Below are 27,544 nucleotides of genomic sequence, written 5' to 3' on the forward strand. Positions count from 1 at the left end.
TAAAATTTATCTGGGTGATTTGATTCAAAGAAATAATTGTTCAGAAAGTTCAAGTACTTTTTGTGATTAATTATGAAAAAATATACATATATGTATGCCCCTAGGCTTGACTACAGAGAGAATGAAAAAGAAATTATACATTATTGTTTATATCAGAAATAGGATTTTACAAAGTCAAGGGAACAATGAAATATTTTAAATAGAAATTTTATTGTATTTTTATTTCTATAGTGGCTTCCATTTAGGAGGAAAATTTTTCATTAAATGTAAATATAAATATGTGAAATATAATTATAAAATTCTACTCTGTCACATGGAAATTCACTGCAGTAATGAAGTTATAGAATCCAAGATTTACCTTGGATCTTTCCAATGGGATTTTGTACATAAAGTACCAGAATCTCAAAATAACGCTATCTCACCTGAATAGACCACAAATGACTAACCAAAATTAGTATACATCTGTGAGCGTATAAATGTATGTATGTATGTGTATATTTTATATATGTGTATGTGTGTATATATGTATAATTTTTTTAGTGAAAGAGAAGAAGAAGAAAACATAATTCTGACTGTTAACTCTCTAGTGGTGAGAGGGGGATGTACGGAAAGTGTTTCCTAAGTAATCGTAAGAATAGAATCTGTAAAGGTCATGATACAGTGGACCGTTGAACAATGTGGGTTTGAACTGCTCAGGTCCACTTATACATGAATTTTTTTCAATAGTAAACACTATAGTACTTGATGATCTGCAGTTGCTTAAATCTTCAAATGCAGAACTGCAGATATGGAGGGCTGAAGATAAATTATACTCAGATTTTCAACTACCCAGAAGGTCAGCACCCTTAACCCCCACATTATTCACGGGTCAACTGTATTGCATTTTTTCAGGGCAGTGGATCTTTTCAACCATAGCTGTGTGTCAGATTGATTCAATTGGTTAGAACAGAGCATGATAAGCCCACAATCATGGTTTCCTCTCTTATATCTAGTGTGCAGAAATTGAAGGGATGCTTTTATTGTTCTTGTCCTCCATGAATAGAGAGTTGTAGATTTGGTTTAGAGGTCCAGACTCTCATTCCATACCGTGATTTTTTTCTAATATTTTTCCATTGTCTATACGCTAAAATAGGTTGTTGTGGATGACAATGAAATGGAAGGCACAAGAATTGAGTTATAATGCAGCATGGCTTTTTTAGTTTTGGTCCCCTTACTTCTAAAACAAGGTGATTGCATTTCAGAGAATTTTTTCAGCTTAAGATTTATAATTATTGGCCTGGCATCAGATGGTATGGCTCAGGCCTCATTAGGGAAGTTCATGAGAGGAAAAAAAAAAATCCCATCTCAGGAAATGTCTTTATTATGTAGTTTTAAAAGGTCAGGAAATTACTTTAGAAAAGTTTTTCTTAGTAGCGCATAATTCACATTTATAAAATACTAGATCCCATGTTTTGGAGCCAAGCAGCTCTTTACTAGGTAAGTTTGGTTCAACAAATTTTATAAAGGATTAGTTATACACAAAATACAGAACTGGGCCATGTGACGAATTTAAGGGTAAATCCATCCATTTACCAGATATTTGTTGAGCATTTGTGTCAGTCTCTGTTCTGGGCACTAGATGAGGCAGTGAATAATACAAGTGCTCTGTTGCTGTGGAGTTTATATTCTAGCAAGGGAAATATGGTGTCTGCTCTCAAAGAGTGGAGTACATGAGAGTGGGGTTGAGACTGGGGCTCGAAACCACTATATAATGAACTGATATCAAGGAGCAGTAGGATAAATGGCTTAAAGGGAAGAAGGTTGTGGATGAGACTCCACAGAAGATACAGGATCCCGCTGGAGGTTAAGAGAAATTGGTAGGGGTTGGGGAGAGTGAGCTGAGGACGAAGCAGTCTTCCAGATCCGAGGAGCATTTAGAGGGTCCAGGGAGTCAATTTATGGAGTTAATTTCCAGGTTTGTAATTGTGAATCATTGGAGTGAGAAGACAAGTTAGAAGGTATCTCAGGAGGAATGTTGGCCAGGGGTGCTCAGGGGTATGAAGCTAAATTGTATAATAAAGATATGGCAAGAATTGAACTCCACAGATCTAATTGGCACCTCCTTGGGCAGATATGGGCTGCCAGAAAACTTCAGGTCCTGGGGCCCTTCCTGGACATCTGGGAATGGGAAGGACCAGTCAGTAGGCTCCTTAGCTGATATTTCTCAGAGGAGAAGACCACCCTCATCCTTTCATGTCTCTCTCATTCTTGTACTCTGAATTATTTAAGTAGAATCCATTTTTAATAAAGTGAAATTAACTAGCTGACATCTAAATTCATGAAAGTCTTCATGAATTTACCTATAAGTCAAGATATTTTAAAAATAGGTAGTTAACACATTTTGTAAGGGAGAATGATATAGTCACAAAAGAACTATTCATGCATCCATGGGTAACTATTGTCTGAATTAAAAATTTTCACGGCTGATCTGACAGCATCTAATAAATGCTTTTCAGGAACGCAGATTTCATTTGCAAGTGTTCTGTGCACAACCTTGAAATGATTTTCTCTATTTTAATAACTGGAAAATGATACCTTGAAAAATACATGACAGCAAGCATTTCATGGCTGCTTCATATCTGACCATCTACCATTTTCTGTCCTGACTCCCAAGTCTTTTTTACCTACTCAACCTGAAATACTCTCCAGCCTCTTTCTACTCATTTTCTCCCTTTCAAACATCCACATATTGTCTCACATATTGTCTCATTACCAACTATTATTCTTGCTTTCTGATTTTCCTCTCCTCTATTTAAATAAAATTGAATATGAATTTTACTTTTCATATGTTGGTTTTTCTTCTCTTTTGGAGGTCATTCATCCAAAACTCTCATCTCACAATCTCACTGAGAACTACACTTTCTGAGTGAGGTCTCTTTGTCCCTCTGGAGTCACTTGGTTCTTTAGAAAAAAGAGGGAGAGATTAGAGCCCACACCCATGTTGATAGTGAATGATCCTGTTAAGGGCAGGAGCAATTTTGGTGGCCACCGTTTCAGTAAATGGAATATAGGCTAGTCCTGAACCACTTACTTTTGGTTTAGAGATTGTCTCCAACTTAATTACTATCCTAGGTGTAACACAACCAGTCAAATAAATGAAGGTAGATTAAATAATTTTTCTGGAACCTGCTCGTATAAGACACTTTTAGGAATCTTACTTTTCTCTCCTGAAAGCCAAGCCTTGGACAAGGGCTTGCACACAGGCAGTTTATTTGGGAAGTGTCATCCAGGAGAGCAGGAGTACGAGACCAGATGCATAAAAAAGGAAAGAAGGAAAAACTATTGCACAAATGCCTATGCCCCACCCCACCAAGATCTTCTGAGGCATCTTGTGAAAGGTATCTCAGAACTATACATATGGGGCAAAAAGCGTTTATCCGCAGGTTTCTCTTTCTCATTGGTCAAGAGATGCCTGGAAGCACTGCTCCTATATGCTTCACACGCCCCTGTGTGAATACACAGCAGGTGCCCTGCAGCCCTTGAGACTGACGGGGAAGTAGCCAGTGCCCGCAGTAGCCTCGGGTCCTTAAGTAGTTCAGAGCCAGTTCCTGTACATGCATATCTTTAAAAGCCACTGCTCCCTTTTCTGAGGTTTGTTAGTGGAACGATTCTTTAAAACAACCAGAAAATAGCCAACTAATAGGGAAATTAAATACATTCTCCAGAGAAGATTTCAATTAATTCTCATTATCTTCAATTAACAAGTTGTCACTAGTTATCACTACCATTAATTTCAAGAGACCTTTAATCTAGATTGGTTTGGACAAACTTGAATATGATGGGAAAGCAAAACCACTTTCATAATTAAAATTTGTATAATTTTTATACTATAAGTTTTAAAATTCCTTGAATTGCCATTATGTACCACTAAGGTCTTATCCACGTTAAATGTGTCTTTAAATCATTGACAGGTTTTAGTAGTAGTATGTCTGTGGTCTATGGCAACATAAGACAGTATTATGAATTTTATTTAAAAATGAATTTTATATGTGAAATGTTACAAAGGTGCCACCATTGGTTAATAATATGTATATTTATCTTTTAAAGAATACCAAGCAGCATAATTTTTTTCTTAGTCTTATCAAATAGTCAAGAGGCTACTTTCAATTTACAGCATTTTTAGGCAATGAAAAGGGTTTCTCTCTGTCATTCTCTCTTTCTCGTATATGATCTGATTGAAAACTTCATGAGACTTCTAGAATCCCTATTGGGACAAGATGGTGGTAGTGATGATGGGAGAAGTTGGCTTAAAAGTGGTGGTTTTGTCATTATGCTTTGCAAACACTTAGGGAATTCAAGTATGTGAAATTTTCCAGAGCCCCTATTGAGTAATAGTGGAAACAATCTTGTTCCACTTCCTTAAGAGAGATAATAGAGTATATCTCTCCAAGGAACTAAGTTTAAAGAGGAGTAATTAGATTACTATAGAAGATTAAGTTATTGTCAATAAATATTTGCTGTCCACCACCACCACTCAGTTGATCTGTTTTGGCTGATAAAATGTGGATGAACTAACACTATACACATTTTGAGCCTAGGAGTTAATAGGCATTACATGTTTCTTTTTTTCCCTTTGGGAGCTTCTGATCTCTGGCATGAGAGGAACATGCCCCAGGTAGCTGCTGCCCTTCCTGCCTGGGGCCCTGATGAGATACAGAGTAGAACTGAATCCCAATGGAGCCAACTCACTAATACCCTGAAATCTTTACTAGAGCCACCTGGTCTAGATAAACTGAACTATAGTCAACCATGCTGACTGTGAGCTTGAGAATAATTGCTTGCTACTTAAAGCCACTGAGATTTAGGATAGTTTGCTGTATAACCATATTTTGACAATAGCTGACCAAAACCATTCACATAAATAGCATACAGAGAAAATTTTACATTTGTAATACCTTTTAGAGTATACATGGCACAAAAGTCTGGTGTCTTCTGGCTGGAGCCTGAGAATAGAATAAATAGGAATTAAGAATGTGGGTTTGGGGACCAGATTAAGCCAAATTTCTACTCTGTGTCTGCCAGCTGTTACCTGTCTAACTCTGGGCAGATTCTGTGAACCTGAGTTTTCTTTTTCTTTTTTTTTTAAAGTGAAGTATAGTCAGTTTATAATGTGTTAATTTCTGGTATACAGCATAGTGATTCACTTATACATATGTGTATATATATATATTCCTTTTCATATCCTTTTTCATTATAAGCTATTACAATGTATTTAATATATTTCCCTGTGCTACACAGTAGAACCTTGTTTTTTATGTTTTATATATAGTAATTAATATCTGCAAATCTCAAACTCCCAACTTATCCCTTTAACCCACTTTCCCCGCTGATAACCGTAAGTTTGTTTTCTGTGTCTGTGAGTCTGTTTCTGTTTTGTAAATAAATTCACTTGTGTCTCTTTTTTTTTTTTAGATTCCACATATAAGTGATATCTCCAGGTCCATCCATGTTGCTGCAGATGTCAATATTTCATTCATTTTATGGCTGAGTAGTATCCCATTGTGTGTGTGTGTGTGTGTGTGTGTGTGTGTGTGTGTATACAGATATACATACCACATCTTTATCTAGTCATCTATTGTTGGGCATTTAGGTTGTTTCCATGGCTTGGGCATTGTAAATACTGCTGCTTTGAACATTGGGATGTATGTATCTTTTTGAATTAGAGTTTCCTCCAGATATATGCCCAGGAGTGGGATTGCTGGATTATATGGTAGTCTATTTTTACTTTTTTGAGAAATTTCCATACTGTTTTCTATAGTGGCTGCACCAAACTACATTCCCACCAACAGTGTAGGAGGGTTCCCTTTTCTCCACACTTTCTCCAGCATTTATCATTGGTGATCTTTTGAATCATGGCCATTCTGACTGGTGTGAAGTGATACCTCATTGTAGTTTTGATTTGCATTCCTCTAATAGCTAGTGATATTGAGCATTTTTTCATGTGCCTATTGGCCGTTTGTGTATCTTCACTGGAGAAATTTTTATTTAGATCTCTTGCCTGTTTTTGGATTGGGTTGGGTTTTTTTGTTATTCAGTTGTATAAACTATTTGTATATTCTGGAAATTAAGCCCTTGTCATTGACAGTATTTGCAAATATTTTCTCCCATTCCGTAGATTGACTTTTTGTTTATAGTGTCCTTTACTGTGCAAAAGGTTATAAGTTTAATTATACTACAGAACTACAGTAATCAAAACTGCATGATATTGGCACAAAAACAGACATATGGATCAATGGAACAGAATACAGAGCCTAGAAATAAACCCACACACCTATGATCAATTAATCTTTGACAAAGGAGAAAATGGAAAAAAGACAACCTCTTCGGCAAGTGGTGTTGAGAAAGCTGGACAGCCACGTGTAAATTGAAGTTAGAACACTCCCTCACATGATACCCAAAAATAAGCTCAAAATGGCTTAAAGCCTTAAACATAAGGCAAGACACTATAAATTTCCTAGAAGAAAACACAGGCAAAACATTCGCTGACATAAATCTTAGCAATGTTCTCCTAGGTCAGTCTACCCAGGCAATAGAAATCAAGGCAAAAATAAACAAATGAACTTGAATTTTCTTATCCATACACTGAGACTTAAGTTAAACAGTTAACCTGACCATCTTTGAAATATTAGCTCAGGCTACTTGTCCCTCATCCTTTCTAAAGTCAGGTGATCTTTGCAAGATTTTTGTGAATTCCTGTAGGATTTATTTTCACAACTACCTCTGCTCTGAATTCCTGCTTCTACTGGGCTGTCTCACATTTTATTGACCCCAATTTTCTTCCTTCCCTACTCCCTGCCAACTCCACCATGGGACTCGCCTACTTTTCCTTGATTTGCATGACAAAAGCACTGAGAAATCACTGTGTATAGCAGAATTAATTGCAGGTTTGGGTCAAAGAGAGGCAAAATGAGCAGTTTAGTTTGATTTTACCATAACTCGGTTCTTTAAAGTCTTCTGGCTTTTCTGCTCATGAGTTTCCCATTGACAACTTGTCTCCATAGGGTCCAGCCTCCTGCCATGCTGTCTATGCCTTCCTCTTTCCTTCCCTCCTCTCCACTCAGTTTCCCCGTGTCCCTCATTTTCTCATACAGAGCCACTCAGCTATTTTCTCTGTCTTTTAATTGTTCCTAGTCATGTAACATATTTTCATGTAACATTTCCCTACTGTTGAATGTTAAAATAATACTACCTACCCTCCGACACCATACCTGCAATGTCATTTTTTTAAAATGGAATGACTTCTCGGCAAACCAAGACCTGACTGAAGGTATTGAACTATGTAAAGAAATAATGTGACTATCAGAAGAGGGTGAATTTGCCATTGAGGTATAAAAAATGAAGAACTCCAGAGAAAAACATTTTAAGTGCGTGTTCAAGTGCCTATCTAGGGAAGAGAAAATCTATCCCAGAGCTTTAAATAAGTTCATATATTCACTCATTAGTTCCTTTATTCATATTCTCCCTCAAAAGATAAAATTGCAGGTCTTCTGTATTGACCATCACTGGTTATCTTTCCTTATGATTTGGGATCTCAAACTTCTGACTTGGAGACAGATTTTTGTACGCAACAATCTATCATCCAAAGGCTGTGTTTGTTTAGTAAGAATTCTGTGTTCTGTAAGAATTATGATATTTGAGGCAGGTGAGAGAGAGAGAAAATATGTAATAAAACAAATACTAGTATTTTCTTGAGGAATTCTGTATAAAATATTGACATTTCTGAAGGGCATTTCTATCTTCATTTGATTTTTCCATTACAGCCCTAACCTATGGTATATAACATCAGTAACTTTCATAATTGCCTACAATCAGCAAACATTGAAGTTTTTCATTGATAGTAACCCAGTGGTGTTTTTGCTTTCACTATCCTTTGCATCAGTAATCTTAAAAATCCCAAGATTCTGAAATTCAGATTAAGTACAGGGACATGGGACCTTAAGGTTACACAAAATTGTGGTTGGAAGTACGCAAGTCCTGACGTGTATGTGTTCATTCATTCATCAAATGTTTACTCAACACCTTGTGCTAAGCACCCTGCCAGGCACTGGGGATATGAAAGCGAGTAAGATATCACTCTTGTTTCACAGCGTCCGGAAGTCTACACTAAGGAGAGGGCAAAGCTGTACACAATCAGGATGGGTGATAAGTGCTGTAAAAGAGCTGAGCCCAGGATGCTCAGAGGACATAAGGACAATCAGCCTGCTCTTATTTTGTCGGGAGAGTACGGGGAGAAGAGTCTGTGGCCAAGGGAACTTGAGAGAGGAGACAGAAGTTTGAACTGGATTCTAGGATGGCTACGGGATTGCCAGGTGGTTAACGTACCCGGAATGGGGGAGCGTGGCATCTTCAGCGCCTTGTGGCTGGAGTGGAGGGAGGGGGAGAAAAGATGAACCACGAGGCTGAGAAGGTAGGGCAGGCTACCTACTGGCTTTAACCTGAATGAACAGCTGTAAGGGAAGTAAGGGGTGACCTGATTCGATCTGTGCTTTTGAAAGGGAATCGGAGGGCAGCATAAGGGCATAACCACAGGCACCCAGAGGTCTCCCATTTCTTTGCAGTTTATGTAACTCCCTGATGCTCTTCCCAGCCTGTCTGGAAAATTGTCAAAATCCACTTCATACTGCCACCGATTCAAGTTTTCCAACAGTCTCGGGAAGTTGAGAGACTCCTGATAGAGTGACAACCCGCCCACAACAAACAGAGCCCCCACTCTGATGCCTGGGCCGGGGCTTTGGTACAAGCAGGAGTGGTTTCATCATTTCCTCTCAGCGTGATTTCAGGATATTTTTAAGCCTCTTGTGCAACTATCGTCCTTTCTTGAACATTCTCAGCCGTGCTTTGACATTCCTGTTTTCTGGAGAATGCTGCTTGTATACACCTTTGGAGGAATTGCTGCCACTGTCCTCATTAATTCACTTCTTGCACCTCTTTCTGGTGGCTGTAGCTGCGACTAAGCTGTTGGAAGCAATGTTCACATTTATTTCCTAAGGCTTCAGCACTTTGTACAAAGGTACCAGTTCTGGATCCAAACCTTGTTGGGGGAGGGATGGAGTGCATTTCAATACACTGGTGCCATTCGAAGGATGCTAAATAACATAAAGCATCATGAAAGAGGGGCTTAAATCCTGAAAGGAGACATTGTGAACTAACCTTTTATTCCCTGGGAGTTTGATCCCAGGACAGTTAAAGCTACAGACTATTTTTTCCCCAAATATAAAGTAGCAGAACTCGCGCTTTTTAAAAAAATCAAATTATATTCTGTTTTCAAGTTTCAACACAAAACGTGAGACAGTATTTCTCACTGTCTTTCTAGTAAATACACATATTAGCCACTGTTTCTTCACAGATTTCAGGGGCAAGTGCATGAGGAGGTACTTTTTCCACCTCACTCATGATTTTTGTGTAACTGAACTTTATAAGGATATCTAAAAATCTTCATGAGTCTATCTTCCAATGCACTTGAAAATAATTAGGTTTTCTATCACTTCCCTTCATCTCCTTATCAGAGAAGCAACCAGCCCTTCTATGAATATGGCTAAATCATATCATAGAATCACTGAAACTGTTTTCTACATTAAAACAACTGCCAAGTCCCGGGAGCCCTGAAACAGGAGCGGGCATCCCTACTCAAGATCATTTTTTTATAAGCCTTGTCTTATAAAGAAAGGTGAGGTTTAGTCCTCATTTTATTCCATTTAATTAGAGAACAGCTGAAAATCCTGTCTTGCATTTTCAACACATGTTTCCAATTAGTGCAGCCAAGCAGGACCTTGAATTTGATAAAAGCACTGACGTGTACCTTTGGTGCCTGTACAATGTACTCTTTCATTTTACAAGGTGGCTGAAGTGCGGCTTTAAATATCTTTTTTTTTTTTAGTGTTAACAGAAACCCAGGGGTATAAGCTTGGAAAAAAAAAAAAAGTGAAGAGAGGCAAACACAATTTTGTTTGAATTGCCTGCCTAGACTTTTCAAACCCTGTACACAGAAGGAAGCTGATTTGGTAAAATCTGCAGTGGGCATTTGCAGGCTTGTGTGCAAAAAACATTAAGGTTCATGAGACTTGTGCTCAGAGGCCATTAGGCGGGAGATCCATCACCTCAGGAAATACCACTTACTATACTGTAAGTTTGCTTCATGTGACTGATCTGCTTAAAAGGCAATGGAAATCTTATTCAAAGAAATAGTTCCAGACCACATTATAACTGACAGGATATTTGCCTTCAGTGCAACGTTTTCAGGGTAACTTTCGAAAGTTTATATGTTTCTAAGTAGGAAAGTAAAACTAGTGTCCCAGAATCTGGGAATTAGACATGGAAGAGACTAATGTAGGCCATCACATCCCACCTCCTGCCAAAATAAAGGGAACTAGCTAGAGGAAACAGTAAGATAAAACAAGTGAAATATTTTATGACTCCTTCACATAGTGTGTGTTCCATGCTGTCCCAGGAACAGTGGAATGATTTTCTATTTTGGGTCGTGGGAAAGCATGATGTCTTTAGTCCCAGAAGGCTAAGGCACATATACTGTTTTAGGGCCCTATGTGAAGATTAAAAGCGAACTTCTTTGTGCCTGGCTTTTATTTTCAGAGCTATCATTGCATTTTGGGCCCATAATTCACAAACTAGAGACATGTGTCCATTAAGAAACAATAAACTCCATCTCCTAGACTCACTGCCAGTTGCATTGTTCAGAAATATCCAAAAGTGCCAAGATAAAAACAAAAATATGAATAGAATAAAACTGAGTGATTAGATAAATTCAACCTAAGAAAAAATAACTTGAGTGAGAACTCTTGAGATCAATTCTCTTAGCAAATTTCAAGTATGCAAAACATTATTATTAACTCTAATCACTAAGCTGTATATTAGGTCTCTAGATGTATTCATCTTATAAGCTGAAAACGTATGCCCTTTGATCAGTATCTCCCATTTTCCCTCACCCTCCAGCCTATTATAACCACCATTTTACTATGAGTTTGGCTTCTTTTTTTATTTCTACATATAAGTGAAATCATATGATATTTATCTTTCTGTGTCTGACTTATTTCACTTAGCATAATGTCCTCCAGGCTCATCCAAATTGATGCAAATGGCAGGATTTCCTTGTTTTCAAAAGCTGAATAATAGTCCATTGTCTGTGTGTGTGTATGTGTGTGTATTTTCTTTATTCATTCATCTTTTGACCTATAGTGTATATCCATTTTGGCTACTATAAATAATAATGCTACAATGAACTAATTTTCAACAAAAGTACCAAGAATACATAATAGGGAAACGATAGTCTCTTCAATAAATGGTGTTGGGGAAACTGGATTACCACATAGCAAAAGAATGAAATAGGACTCTTTTCTTACACCATAGACAAATATCAACTCAAAATGGATTAAAGACTTAAATGTAAGCCCTGAAACCATAAAACTCCTAGGAGAAAACATAGGGGGTAAGCTCCTTGATGTTGGACTTGGAAACAAATTTTTGGAATTGACATCAAAGCACAGATTGCAAAAGAAAGCATAAACAAGTGGGACTGCATCAAACTAAAAAGTTTCTTCACAGCAAAAGAAATGATCAAGATAATGAAAAGGCGACCTATGGAATAGGAGGAAATATTTGCAAGTCATATGTCTGATAAGGGATTAATATGCAAAATATTTAAGGAATTTCTATGACTCAATAGCAAAAAAAAAAAAAAAAAAACCCTAAATAACCATATTTAAAATTGTGCAAAGAACCTAAATAGACATCTTTCCAAAGAAGACATACAAATCCCAACAGGTTATGAAAAGATGCTCAATATCACTAGGCACCAGGGAAATGCAACTCAAAACCATAATAAGATACCAATTAGGGTGGCTTTCCTCAAAAAGTGAAAGATAAGTGTTGGTGAGGATGTGGAGAAAAGGAAAACCTTGTGCACTGTTGGTGAGAATGTGAATTAGTTCAGCCACTATGGAAAACAGTGTGGAGGTTCTTCAAAAAATTATAAATACCTAATGATCCAGAGATCGCACTTGTGTACATATCCAAAGGAAATTAAATCACTCTCTTGAAGAGATAGTTGCACTCTCATGTTGATATTAACTTTAAATATCCAGAATAAAGATCTGAGCCTTCACTTCATGTGACTGTTGGGCTCTTCTCTCTACAGGTCCACCCTGGTCATCATTTATCATGGCAGCCAACTATCTGGCTCAGGCCTTACATCTCTGCTCCTTATGTGGTCTGTGGGCCACTGCTCATTCATTTATCTCCCTAGAATGACTTTCCTTAAGCTGCTGCTGCCCCACCATATTGCTCTACCCCAAAAAGTGGCATCAGACCTTCTTTGATTCCCCACAGCCCAGCAGAGACCAGGCTGTTACTTTAAATAAGTCTTTGTCAAGCTCTCCAGTGAACTCCATATTGGTAAATTCAGTGGTCACTCCACACTGCAATACTGATTACCTGAAAGCCTGAAAAGTTGGCAGTTATACAAGGAAAATGCACCACATTGGCTAATTTAATTAACATAGCCAGACCTCTAGGAAGTCACCAGTAACGTTGCTTAACCAGCTTATCAACACATAGCCTCCAGCACACACGTATGCACGCCCCTCCGTGGGAGTCTCCTCTAACAGGTCTCCCCTCCTGGCCCAATCATCATGAGGCTCAGAGAGAAAAAGAAGTCCCCCCCCCATCCTAAAGTCACCTTCCTGGCCCTTCACTGTATTTCCCAGGACCTCTCTTTTCAGGATGATTGTGTTAATTCTCCAAGGGAAGCTCCAAGCCCTGCCTCAAAATCAGCCTTAATGTATATACTTCAGCAGGCCAATGGTTCAGTATCAGCATATTTCACCCAAATTGTGGCTCTTAAGTCATTCATTGCACTAAGTATGGCCCAGTCAAGAACCTTTTACAAAACGTCAAGTTCAGACATACCCAGCTTTCCTGCAGTCTTCAGATTCTCTGATACTAAGATCTTGTCATTTGGGAACAATAACATATAAACACATGCATTTTGTATAGACACACACACATACACACACACACACACGCACTCACACACCTGCTTGCTCTGAGAGGATCTTAACAATAAACAATGATATGCTCTTGTAAAGCAGCAAAAATCCATATAAAGAAAAAAGAAAAGTTTTCAAAAGAAAAGTTTTCTGTCCTGGATCTGCCCTCTCCCACCCCAAAAAGTGTCTGCAGAGAAAGAGAAGTCTGTTAGATCAAATTTGATTTCTGTGACTAAATGGACCTCTGGGTCTAAAGTGTCTGAATCCAGGTTATTACCTCTTTCCCAAGAACAGAGGGTATTTACTTTATTTTGTAGAATTGGGTTGGTTTTCTCAGAATGAAAAATACATCTGCTCTAGGTCTCACTTCTTGGGGTATAAAAATTTACTTGCAGCATCAAAGTAGTAGATTCCTCAGCTTCTGCCTTTTGGTGTCCCAGAACTTTGAAGCACAGTCTCATGCAGCAAATCCCATTGCATAAGATTTGGTGAGTGTTTGTGGTTTATGTACATTACTTCTCTGTGATGTGGGCTTCGTTTATCTGGTAGATAATAGTGATGTTTTGATTCCGAAACGTTTTCATGCCGTACAGTAAATTCTCACATCTTTTCTGAATTGTGAAATGAAAGTTGTCTCTAGAAGGAAGACAGTAATATTTTTCTAGCTGTCGAACTGTATAGGAAAAATTATAAAGAGACTCATAATGTGTTTTCTTAGTGTGGCCTATAAAAAATTAAACTTCATTAATTTCCTTTAAAATAAACTCTGCAATGAAATAAACTCTGCTCTCTCTCTCTTTCTCTCTCTGTTTTAATTTCTACTATGTAGGACTAGCCCATTTTGGGGGGGAAAAAAAGACAGCTTTTTCCTCCATCTGTCCCACTTGATCTCTCCTGAGCTCTTCATTGAGTCCCCACTGTTTCTGTCCTCCTCACTAACAAAATATACCTGCCCATGTCTCTTGTTCTGGGACATTCCTGAATGACAAGGTAGCTAATAAATTGATGTCCAAGATAGAGGGAGTTAACTTGTACTAGGCTACCCTTTGTCTTGTCATATGGTCAGTTTGACACTGATCTAACTTAGAGTTACTGACATAAGATTTTAGACTTGGTAATCCATCAGTGGGACTTGTTTTTGGTCCATCATTTAGTGGCCCTAGACTGCACAGCACGGGCACTTCTGGGTTCTCTGTGCAGTAGGGCTGCTTCAGATGCTGCCCAGAGACAACAGAGCAAATGCAGGAGCTTCTAACTGTTTTTTTAAACATGTCTGTGGACTCTTATTTCAATGAGCTCTGCATTGAACCTTAGTATATAAAGCAACAAAAAAAGAGCTGCTTGGTTAGGGTAGGATCCTGGAACTTGGCCCCCTCATCCTTTGGGAACAAAATATGCAAATCATTGATCCAGTGATTGAGAAAACAGATTCAAGAATCAAACAGTTGAGTTCAAACCCTAGTTCTGGGTGACCCCTGGGAAATGCCTTCCTCTCCCTGAACTTCAGTTTTTTCATTTCAAAAATGCAGCCAATAATCCCACATTGCAGGTGGTTCTGAGGATGAAATGAGATCATGCAAAACAGCGTTGAGCACAGTGCCTGGTGCACAAGAATAGCTAGTGTTAAATAGTTAGTGTTAAAATGCCGCTTCCATCTTTGCCAAAACGGTCACAGAAGAAGGATGGGGACTGTGTGATGCAGGAGGCAACAAAAAGCTGGTTGCTGGTGACTAACTAAACACTCCCCTGAGGTTCGTGGAACAATCCTGTAAACTGAGTTGCACACTCCCTGATGTGGCCAACGATGACTAATACCGCAGAAGGGAGTTGGCCATCCTTGTGCAAAGCCCTGTTGTGAAGCTGAGCCGACTCTGCATATAGAAATCCAGGTCACCAAAGAGCTATAATCCCACAGCTCCTGCCATTGTCCTTATCTTAGAAGAAATTTACTCATTTGTAGAAGAAATTTCAACCCTAAACATACACTAAATAGAATTTTCTGGGCAGTCCATTTAAAAAAATCTCATTAATTCTGGGGGGAGGGTATAGCTCAGTGGTAGAGCACATGCTTAGCGTGCACAAGGTCCTCGGTTCAACCTCCAGTACCTCCATTAAAAAAGAACTCATTGATTTTCTGGACGTTCCTAACAGACTCCTCCACTGATAGTGTACTGATAGCTTTTTGACGAGGCAGGTTGTGTGGGTATATAAAATATTAGCGTGGAGAGAGACAGAGGACGTGATAGATGAGAAGCAATGTGAATATGAACTGGAAAACTCATGCTGAAAACAGAAAAATGGTCCCCTTGCACCGCAACATTTGAATTCTTTCATTTTTGTCCTGCTCACAGCACAGAGAGGCACAATATTTCAACTAAGTGTGTTAGAAAGGTATCAGCATTAAACAAATATATAGAAATTTGAATGGTTTCTTAGAAGTGACTGAACTATGTTTCCTCATTTTTTTTTCAATTTTACAAATTACTCCAGATAGGATTGCAAAAGCAATGATCTTGCAAGAAATAAGACCTCCACTGCAAATGGTATGCACCACTAAAATACAAAAGAAAATGCACAAGCCAACAAAGATGAGAAAGCTAATATTTTCCTTCCTTTACATTTAATCTGACTCATTTCAATTTGGTCTGATTTGCTGATCTCAAACCTGGATATATCACCAAGACCTTGCCAGGAGCCTGAGTAAAGACAAGAGCCCCCAGCTCAGGTTTTACCTATTTCAGAGCTGCTTCAGCTTCCCCTAAACTTACCCTCTGTGACCACTGAGGCCTCTTAAAGGATACTGCTGAGAGTGTTGCAATGAGGTTATGTGATCTTTGGCACTAAGTATCGGATTCTTGTTGCAGAGTCCCTGATACCCCATTTCTCAGAGTCATGGCTCTTGAGCGGTGGCTTCTGTCTGTCTGTCTGTCTGTTGTGGGCATTGTCGTCCTCCCACTTAGAAGAAAGGAAGAGACCCCCTAGAAACATGTCATGCCCACTCTGCACATCTTGCATCATGGGTCACTCAGGCATGCTCCCTGAGACAGGTCCCAGGAACAGAGACAGCATCATTATTCCCTCCTTCCTTTGCTTAAACATGAAAGAGACAGAGGAGAGCCAGTACCTTTCAGGATCCCCACTGCCTGCCTGTCTAAGTGTGTCTCTGCTTGGGAAGAGTGTCAGCTAGCTCAACAGAACTCATCCTCTCCCTTCTTGCTTTAGCCACATCTTGTTCCTACTTGGATGTTTTCCAAATTGGTGAAAGGCACCAACTTTATCACAATTATTGTTGACTCTTCTGTCTCCCTGACAGATGTTGTTCCCCGTCCTAGCTCCCAACCAATCACCAAATTATACTGTTCCTTCCTGTGTAATGACCAGTTCTTTCTATCTCCACCGACACTACCACCATCTGTTGCCTGGGTCAGTCCACAGATCCCTAAGAAGTCTTCCTTCCTCTAACCTTGCCCTAGTTCAGTCCTTTCTTCCACTTAATCATTTTCCAGCTCCACATTCTTCAATGGCTCCCCACTGCCTAAAAGAGTCCAGTCTTCTTAGATTGTGTTACAGGGCCTGTCATATGATTCCTCCTCCCTCCAGTGACATTGTTATCATTTTCTCCTTTGTTATCCTTTCCCCCGAGACACCCTATGTTTCACTGGCACTGAATTAATCCACCTCTCCGTGTTCTCTCTTCACTTCCAAGCCCCTGCATCTGCTCTTCCCTTTGTCTTGGGTCCCCTTTCTCACTACATTCCCTCCATTCTCTTCCCCTCCTATTCATCTTTCAAGTCTTGAGTTAGATTCACCTCCTCCGGAAAGTTTCCCTGCCCTGCTACATCCTGATAGGCATTCCTCGGAAGTCCTTTCTTTACGTCGAGTTTTCCCCACCGTAATATTTAGCACACTCTGTTGTAACTGCGTGTTTGCCTCTCTGTTCCTCTCACACTGTCATTCATAAAGACAAGAACTCAGTCTTTCTATTTCACTGTTCTAGTCTTTGTACTTGGAACAAGTCTTCCTGAATGAATAAATAAACCCATACAATGGAAACAGACTTAAGAAAGTGTTCAAAGGAGGAGTGTCAACATGTCAGATGCATCTGAGAGAGCCAAGTGAGCTGAGAACCAAAAAGTGACCTTTGGGCTCATATGGAAGTGGCATGTGACCACGACATGAGCACTTTCAATGGGGTAACCAGGGCAGAAGCCAGGGTACAGTGGGGTTGAAACTGGCTAGGCTCTGAGTCCATGTAGACAAGTCTAGACTCATTTATTGGAAAGTTGTGCCCTGATAAGAGGAGGGCGCTGCTGATGGGGGGGACGGGGGGCATGCCTGCAGGAACAGACACAGGAGAGGCTGGAGAACACTTGTGAATAGGTCAGAACCGTCCTTTGGGTCACACATGAGGCAGACCCAAGAGAAGGGAAGTGCCATGGGGCTGAAGTCCACAAGCATGTTTTGAATCACAAGTTCTGACAACATTTGCTAGGACAAATGAGTTGAAATTCCAGGAGGCACTCAGAAAGAAGTGTACAGTGTTGCTTTGCTCTGCTTTGTGCAACAAACAATAACTTTATTGGTAGATTTTGTTGGCCTGTTGTGAGAACAATGTCAAGGGAAACCGCTGTAACTTGAGCTGCAGGAAATCCTTGTGCTTTCATTTATTATTAAATATGTAGGTCACCAAGGTATGGAGAGCCATGCAGCCAACAACCACGTATCGCCACCTGGCTTAAAGAAGAACGTAGCATTAAATGCAGTAGTAGCCCTGGTGCATCTTGAATTTAAAACAACTTTTCTCCCAGTTGTTCAAGTCTCTATTCAAAACAGAATTCATTTTTTAGCATGGAAAAAAATCTTTCCACTGTGGAAAGTCATAACCAACTTGTTGAAGTTTATACAGAAAATATTTTCAGTAAACAAATCAGAGTGCGGAGTGTCAGAAAGAAAGTCTGAGGGTCATGATGACAAAAGCAATGGAAGACCAGCAGATGTGCCCCAGGCCCTCCTTGTTGTCATCAATCATAAGCCTGTCCTACCCTGTGGTTCCCAACCAGTAGGTCTTAGGCCCCTGGGGGTAGCAGTATTTATTGTAAGGAGCCTGTAAATCCACATGCACATTTAGTATGGTAGACTAAATAAATAATGTGTCATATACACACACACTACTATTTTTTAAATGTCTATGGATGAAGTGATGAATAAAATCCAAATTGGCTTACTTGCTGTGCTGTATCAATAGCAGCCTTTGATCATTGTGTGTTTTCTCAAACTAGAGACATTGAAAGTAGAATGTATAGCATGATACAATCCTCATACTCCAAAAGATTGGGTGGTTGCTATTCTGATTTGCTAGAAAACATGTATAAAGCCAGTGGATGATGATTTAAACAAGAAGCTAAACATTTTCTTTCATATGTTAATAATTATTTGCATTATAAAAATCTGTTCTTTAGAACACTTGCAATATATTTCAACACATAAATGGGTTTTCTTCACTCTTTGTTACAGCAGGATGCTTTTGTGCTAATGCCCTCCTTAGTCCCTACTCAACACAACAAACACCATCAGATCTTGGAAAATAGAGCATCAAGGGCCAATACTTGGCGAGTCTGAGTGGGGTTTCCCTCCCTCCTTTGATCACGGATAGTGCTTCCGCAGGGCGGAGAAAGAGTTGCAGAAATCCCGCTTCCCTTCTACTTGCCTTCTGCTTGCCATGCCCTGGGCCCTGTGGGGCTGCTTCCATCAGACGTGGCTCGTTTCTAATTTGCCTAGAAGGAGCATCGTTGTGTGTGTTATTCATGCAGAGGAGCCCAGAAGCTCCTTGTGTGCCCAGGGACTCAGATATCCCACACCCTTAACTGAGCATTGGTTTGTTTAGTAGTTACTTGTTTCAAATTATTCATCCCTCCTCACCAGTAAGACCAAGCCACTCGAGATACCTGAGTGCAAAATTCATACTGTGTTCAGTGGGATTGACTGTGGAGGAAAGGCGACACCCACCCCTGTCTCAAGTTGTCTTTCTCACTAGCATCTCACCAAGAAATGCTCTTTCAAATTGAGGCCTGGTTTACAAAAACTCTTCACTGCAGTATTTCCCAAGGTGAGACAGCACACGAGATGGCAGTGACCTGCTTTGAATCCCACAATGAAAAATTGATTTTTTAAAATCAATTTTCTTTCAATCCTCTGATCACACAAAAGAGAAGATCTTAAGTTAGTGTTGGCATGTATTTGACCCTTCTTACAGTGTCTCCTGCCCTCTCTCCATTTTTCTTTTTTCTTTTTCCACAGAGAGAGTATCTACACTACACATTCAGTGTTGTTAGTACAAGGAAACAATATTTACCTAAACTTTAAAGCATTATTTTATATTCATTGTATATATATTTTTTATACCTACCTCCTTTATTTAAGGCAAATAATATAGTCTATCCCGTTACAATAGTGATATAATCTTTTAAAACAATAGAAAAAGTGAGTCAATTTAAAGAGAACTATTATATCGTTATTGGAGGTTTCACAGCACAGTAAAAAGCCTTGTTATTTATTCAAGAACACAGTGAGGTCCTGCCCTACCACAAAGCAAATAGATTACTGGGAGACACAGAATATTAACCAGTGAGCACGACGTAGTTTACCAAGGTGAAAAGCCATTCATCACCTAGCATCCTTAATAAGAGGACGGGGGACAGGTGAATGTTATGGCCACAGGGAGGTGAGCTCTGACTTGACCTCCTTCTGCCACACTAGCAGATGGAGTTACCACTCGCTTTGGCCCCAGCCTTTTTTAAAGTGAAGAAGAATAAAAGCAGTTTAAATTTCGTTAGGTTTTTAACCTGGCAGTGTATCATTTTTCCCATGCCACAATGCCACAGGCTCCATTAATATAAGGAGTTAAATATTACATTCTGAGAGGCTGGCAAAATACTTCTCCAGTGCATTACTCAGCTCAAGTTAGACGTCACAAAGGAAACTGGCTATCATTTTAAATCCAGTGGGTGTACAACTTGCTTTCCTTTCTGTTTGTCTGTGAGATAATTCTGGCTCTCCCTTCCCCTCCAGGATATGGCTGCCAAAGAGAATTAATCCCATACCCACCCCATTCATTATGTCCTCCGCAACAGGAGAAGTAACTCTTTCTTACTGCTAACTGGGCACAGTTCCCCCTAGTGATTGCAGATAGCACGAGTGCCTGCTCTGTTGGCAGATAATTTCAGCAGCACTTTCTTTTGGCAGAGAGGAGATCACGTCACAGTGGGATGAAACAGGCTGAAGTCACTAACTCTGACGTTCAGATCCTGGATCTCCTGCTGCTGAGCATTCTTCTCTCAAGCCAGCCACTTAACCTCTTTTTGGAAGTCAGCTTCCTCCAGAATGAGCCCTGCTCCCATGTACTTCTTGTCTGAGCACCAGATAAGGCAGATGCTGTACAGAAGGTGGTAGCCACAGCCTAACCCACAGTGCAGAAGTGCTTTCCAGAAGTTCTTATTTTTCCCCCACAGGATTTTGTAGGTCACTTAACTTCATTTACTCTCCACCAATATCAGAGACTAAAGCCAGACCAAAAGCCCCTTGCCTGGTTGTGGGCTCATTATCCATGTAGTGCGATATACTTGCTTTTCTTGATATTTCTATGTTTGTGGATATCATCTTAATGGAAAATGTTGGGGGGTTTTGTATTTGCTTTTGTTTGTTGCATTGTTTGTCTTGGTTTTTATTTTTGCTTTGAGACTGAATTTCTAGATATCTGCAGAAACCTTGAAAAATCTGCCTTACTTCTCAGAGAAGTTGTTTTTATAAAACAGAGATGTCATTTGTTACCCACAAAACATGCTTTGCCTTTTGGCATCACCTGCAATGTTGAGAAAATGTACTCATGCATCTACGTGGGCTGAAATACCAGAGCCAAACTTGATCTTGGAAATACATAAAGGTGACACTGCTATCTTTTGCTTCAGCCTTTACCAAAGAATTGGATTGGGTTGGAATAGGTAATTGCTGAGCAGGAAGGAACACTGAGAGAACAGACTTCATTTAATAGTGGCAAACTCAAAGTGGTGTCTTGTGTGGACAAATTAGTTTGTGTGCTTGAGCCAAAAAGTTAGCAGAGAGCGAGAGGCACCCAGTTTTCCAGAACCCTGCCCCATACCTCGTTGACTTCTGCTTGTTACTTGCTACATGATGCTCTAGTGGCCTGAAAAAGTAAATTGACTTCCAAAACTTAACCTAGGTTTAAATAAAAGCACAACATACATGGAATGTTCTAGTCACACTAAATGTTTTTGTGTCTAATCTTTAATAAGGACCTAACTGGATGAAATTTAAATCTCTGAGGTATAAAATGAAGCATCTACGTAGTATATTTTTACAACTTTTGTGACTATAGAAAGTGATAAATGGTTATTTTGTACAATAATTTGTGAACCTTACCTTGATGCCAAGGGTTCACAGGAACAGCTTATGATGGACAAGACTGATGAGAAACCAAGTGTGTGGAAGATGGTGGTGAAATGACATACAAGAAGCCTCAGAGACAATCTTTGTGCCTAGTTTGGCCCAATCTATGGGCCACTTTTCATGTGTCTCATTAGGAATAGTTTTCAACAAAGATGTCCATTAGGCCAGTTACAAATGGTGTGTTAATGTGTTTGATGAGATTTTTCATTTCTCTTTCTTTGAAACCTTGAAAACAATTTGTGGTGATTATAATAATTGAAGTCCACTTGTACACTGGATTCCCTGTATTTCTCCTTAACCGTGATTTTGGGCTGAATCTCCACCAAAGGAAGCAGCACTGGTGCTAATCCCAACTTGGCAGAATTATGGGGTTCCACCCCAGCAGTCACCAAAACATTTGGGTTTAGTCGGAACACCAATTCGTCACTTCCTAAATCCAGATCTCTTCTCCATCCTTCAATAACCCGTTCATAGACCATAGGAAGAATGAGAGATGTGAATAGACTCATTGAATAATAGAGCCCCACCCTCTGAGACATCAAGAGAGATCTGAGACACTTTTTTTGAGTTTGCATTTTTTTTCTCCTAGAACATTTTTTTTTAAAAAGGAGAAATGCCAGAACAGGATAGTAGAAATTGTATCACATTTTAAGCACTTAAAATCGTGCTTTAAACAAAAAATAAAATAGCCTTTATGGAATGCAGATCAAATGGCCAAATTTGAGGCCCTGAACATATATAAAGCCCTGGCCAAACTGCTGTCCTGAAGACCCCTGTTTCCCAGCCATCATGGCTTCTGCTCAAATCTGGATGGAAGTTCCATGATCATTTCGCCTCACTTAATAGATAAGAAAACTAAGGCCAAAGAGTGTAACACAGCCAGTTAGTTGATGAAAAAGCATATTTCAGTGTGCTTTGTGTGCAGGTCGAAGCACATGGAAGACACAGAGAGGGTCTGGGGTGAGTGGAATGACTACTAGCAATTGATGGGAAAATAAATATCGGGCAAAGGCACCATAAAATGGACTGAGTCATGGCCAGATGTGGCTAATCAAGACTCCAGATTGAAATTTCCATTTGATGCTGGTAAATGCTGCAGTTATGCAGGACTTCATAAGGTGAACTCGGAAGTTCCATATTTCTCATCCTCTTCTTCTGCTTTTAGACCTCTGGTTGGGATCTGTGTGAGATCCCCATGGACAGAGGTGGCAACTTTTTCCGATCAATGTCTAAGCTAGGATGCAGGGACATTAGGACTTGACTTTGACTCAGTCTTTTGTGAGACACTCTCTTCTCTGAGTCATGCATTAATAATTTGGATCTCAGCAACGATCTTACTTATCTTGGGGACTTTTATTTTTCTGGAGAGCCAGAAAAATTCCTCTCTTTTAGATATCAGAAGCAGACACTGGAAAAGCTGCTTTCTGTGTCTTTCTCATGCTGCTGGGATTCTGGGTTCCTTGCTACCTTGGCTGGCCATCTTGAATCAGATGTTAGGCAAGTACTGTTGGCTCTGTCTCCTCAGAGACCGTTTCCAGCTGTTAGCACAACACAAACATGAGGCCTTCTGAACCGGGAAAACCTGACAATTTCTTTGGGTCCCCCTGCAGAGATCAGATGCAGTGATTAAAAAGCAGTGTCAGTCCCCTGCATTTTGAGGGTGACAGGATACAGGTACCATAACACTGTTGGTTGAAATGTAACTTGATACAAACACTTTAGTAGGCAAATTAGCAGTATGTCTCCAAAACCTCAAAATGCATGTATTTTCTAATTCAAGATGGCAGATTGAACACAATACACTGGCCTTCCATTTCTTCAAAGACCTCATTGAATTAAAAGTTGGAAATGTGGAATAGAATATCCTCTTGGTATCTGTATCTCTCAGAGTTCAGTCAGGAAAATTGAGCCAAATAGTTCAATAAAGAGAACTCAACCTTGGGTACTATTTATGAAGGTGTAGGAACACCAAAAAAAAAAAAAAAAAAAAAAAACCAGGTGCTCCTATGACCACTGGAACTAGACGGACCTTGGGAAAAGGCATTACTGCCGGAGCCCAGGAGCCAGGACTATGTGCCAGGAGCTGGAACCATGGAAAAGGGGTCAGGAGATGTTAGTCAAGTTGGAAGAAATGCAGCCACTTCTACAGATGCTGCCCAAGGGAGAAAGAGCAGAGAGAAAAATCCTGCCATCTCCTTTCTTCCTTCCCTTCAAAATCCCACCCATGTTTCCCACTGGCCGAACCTAGATGGAAGCCAGTTGGCACAGACACATCATTTGCTTCCCTGCGATGGAGAGCAGAGCAAAGGAATGGTGAGTAATGGCTAAAAGCAAAGCAAAAAAGGCAGCAGCCTGGCACAACAGACAGGAGAGAATGTGGCGGGGGAGTGGGTGGTGTGTGACTAAAGGGTGAGATGTTTATTAATTTCTGGACTTCAAAAAGTAGACAGGAGCCATTGGAAGAAAGGGCAGAGAAATCGTCAGCCTGGAATAGCTCTGTAGGGGAAGAAAGCTAATCTGCCCTGTGAAACCCCAGAGATGGCTTGGGTGCAGAGTCAGCAGACATAATGGAGCAGGGAGTGAAAGATGGAGCTAAAAAGAGATTATTTAAAGGTCTGAATATGTTCTAAATTCTTCCAGTCAGCATCCCATCGCCAGCATGTACGCAGTGAGCAGGCAGCCGGTATTTTAACCCCAGGCAAAGCATGATAACTCCTTTCTAAAGCAATTGAATAAACTGGGAAAAGACGGCATTTTTAAACTTGTTGGTGCCTCGGAGGGAAGCCATTATCGTAGGGACATTTTGCAGGCACTCCGCCTGACGGGCAGCTCCCCCTTCATTGATCCTTAGTCAGAGTTCACCAGTCAGCACTGCCTGACCCACCCTGGGAAGAAATTCTAGAAGAAGGGAAGAGGCCTACTAGGAAAACAGACTTATTCACACAAAAGCAGAAACACCTACACCGTCTACCCAGGCCCCCTGTTTTAATAACAGAGAAATCACCAGAATGTGAGTAGAGCTAGCAATATGAAAAGAGAAATACCAAATTCTGAAGCAAACAGAAAAGCATCCTTAGAGTAAACTGAAATGATTTAGGGAACAAAAAGGAACTTTGAAAACTATCCTTCTGTTCTCAAAAATATTCATGGAAATATTATGTCTACAAAACAATAAATAGAACAATGAGATAATGAGAAGAGATATTAGAGATTTAAAATATAATTGCCAAAATTAAAAATTTAGTAGAGATACTAGAAAAATAAAAATCAAAGAAATTTTCCAAAATTTTAAACAACAAGCAGAAGAGGGAAAATGTGAGGAACAAATTGAGAGGACTTACATTCAACTAATAAAAGCCTGAGAAAGAGAGAGAGAGGCAAAGAAGTGCTGAAATTATTCGAGCAAATAATAGAAAGATATGTGCTGGAGCCAAAGAGGGACAAGAATCTTTGGTTTGAAATGGCCCACTGAATGTTTAACCCAACGAATGAAAAAAGACCCCTGCCTAGCCACATTGTGGTGAAATTTCAGAATAAAATAATTCTTAGGAAGAAACTAAAAGCTCCTTGGAAGAAAAAAGTCACAAATCACCAAAAAAGAGAGACTAGGATAACTTCAGAGTTCTGAAGTAAAATGATTTTCTACCTAGAATTTTCTATAACTGTAATTTCAAAGACACCAACACTTTGTACATCTATACCTATTTGTCATCTCTACGAAGCTACTTGAGTGCTTGGACAAAACAGATCAGTAACCTAGGCAGGGGAGACCAGTAGATCCAACCCAGGAAAGGAGTAAAGAGATGTCCTAGGTCATGCAGGCCTCTGGGAGTGAGACCACAAGCCCCAGGGATAGGCCTCTGGGACAATCTGTGGCTTGTGAAATAGCGTACATGGCTTAGATTGTAGAAAAACTAAAGGACAAATAACAAAAGGGGTGCAGGTGGGAAGGAATAGAAATACCAGAGGAAAAGTTGTCCTAGAAAATCTTGATCAAAATAGGAAGCAAACTAAATGCTGTGAGTTTAAGGAATTCATGGACCCTCATGCTAGGAACACTAGTCTTTGGGTGGCCTGGATTCCTATACAAGGGCCCACGGAGAAGGCACTGGGAGCCTAGTGCCTCCCTTGTCATGGCATAGATCTGTTTCTGCACTAAAGCATAACCCTGGGAAATCAGTTTGTGGGCTTTCTACCTTAAGAGACAACCCCAGGACATAACATGGCAGATTTATCAGTGGTTGCAGGAGAGAAGAGTAACTACCTGGATTATCTACATGTCAAAGCAAAGCTCACAAAAGATGGAACAAAATTTTCTGAGAGGAAAGATGGAATTAAAAATGAGATACTAATTATCTCATCTTTTTTGGGGGTTAAGTATCAAGAAATAGTGTCAAAATAGAAAGAAACTGGAATTTTGTTGTATTATCTAAAATTACAAAAGTAACCAGTTGTAAAACTGAAAGTAGTGATATAACAAACACTGAAAGAAAGAGGAGAGAGGAGGTAAGGAAAGTAAGCAAATCCCTGTTTTTATCTCAGGGAGTCACTGCCTATTTTCTAAAGTAGTTACATAGAAGAATACCTGTGTTATCTAGCTCCTTGATACACCGAAGTGTACACACCAAAGTACTGACATCACCTGTTAGAAAGGCCGAATCTCGGCACCCCCCACCCCACCCCCCAGAACTACTGAAAAGGAATCTGCATTTTAACAAGATCCATCAATGTTTCATATGCACATTAGAGTTTGAATAGCACTCTTCTAAAACAGTGATTCTCAGGTTTGGCTACGCGTTATTAGAATCACCTGGGGAGATTGAAAAAATATTGTTTAAAAAGGGGCAGACCCCACCTTAGGCGATTACGCTTTAAATGGTCTGGGATGGAGTTCAGAAATCCACATCTTTTGTAACAGCTTCTGAGGTGGTTGTAATGTGTAGTCATGGTTGAGAACCAGTAATCTGGAATTGCCGTGGTAAGTGATCAAGAGAATGAAACAAAAAACAACTTCAAAATTTGCTTCTGGATTTATGAAGTCAGTCATTGGGCTGAGGAAGAGGAAGCATGGAAAAGATGATTATTTTGATCATAAGGAATTTTATAATGTTTGGTCTGTATCCTGTGAATGTATAACTCTGAAATATAGGTTAATCTTTCATGCATATAGCCTTTGACTCAGCAATTCTACTTCTAGGAATTTTCTTAATGATACAAATATTTATGTTCATAGAAGTTCATTATAATGTTCATAATTTTTAAAAATATAAAGAATATGAATACTGCATACCCATGTTAATAGCAGCACTATTCTTGATAGCTGGGAAGCAGAAGCAACCCAAATGTCTATTGATGGATGAATGGATAAACTTGATGTGGTGTATGCATACAATGGGAGTATAATTCAGCCTTATAAAGGGAGGAAATCCCTTCACAGGCTGTAACATGGATGAAACTTGAAGACATTCACAAAAAGACGAAGACTGTATGATTCCATTTATATGAGGTATCTAAAATAGTCAAATTTGTAGAAACAGAGTGGTTCTTACCATGGGCTGTGGGGATACCTGATGCTTCATGGACATAGAGTTTTAGTTGTATAAGATGTGAAAGTCCTGGAGATCTGTTTCAAAGCAATGTGAATAAACTCTATCCTTAAAATGGCTAAGATTGTAAAGGTTGTAAGATTTTGTTATCTTTTTCACAACAATTACAAAAAAGTGTTTTGGTAAACAACTCTGTTTGAATGCGTATTAAAAATTACCAGAAAAATGCAACAAAATGGTTGTAATGGCTAGCACAGCTACGATTAAGACCTCTTAACTTTCTAGATTCCCTAATATGTACAGAGTAAGCACAAAATATTGTTATAATTATGAGGGGAAAAAAAGAAGCTCTTTCCACTTTGAAAATATAAAACAAAACCTCCATCAGGGCTTACCATAAGTGAATGACTCATATACAGCAATCCCTTATTTGCCAAGGAAGCAATTCCATTCTCCTGAGAAAGTCAAGGCTTCATAACCCTGTAGGAGATCTTTGAA

At 39.5% G+C, this 27,544-nt stretch overlaps 1 protein-coding gene across 2 annotated transcripts in view; it reads left to right on the top strand.

Moving 5' to 3' along the window:
• XRCC4 (X-ray repair cross complementing 4) overlaps nt 1-27,544 on the top strand; it is a 291,123-nt gene that overhangs the window by 227,402 nt on the left and 36,177 nt on the right. The window contains exon 8 of one of the 2 annotated variants that reach the window (XM_074360326.1): nt 5,452-27,168. The exons of the other annotated variant lie outside the window; for it this stretch is intronic. The gene's annotated coding sequence lies outside the window, so the exon portion shown is untranslated. Of the gene's footprint in view, nt 1-5,451; nt 27,169-27,544 lie in introns of those variants that run through there. 2 annotated transcript variants of the gene reach the window in all.

The sequence above is a fragment of the Camelus bactrianus genome, chromosome 3 (genome assembly GCF_048773025.1).
Source record: "Camelus bactrianus isolate YW-2024 breed Bactrian camel chromosome 3, ASM4877302v1, whole genome shotgun sequence".
In the NCBI taxonomy this organism is placed as follows: domain Eukaryota; kingdom Metazoa; phylum Chordata; class Mammalia; order Artiodactyla; family Camelidae; genus Camelus; species Camelus bactrianus.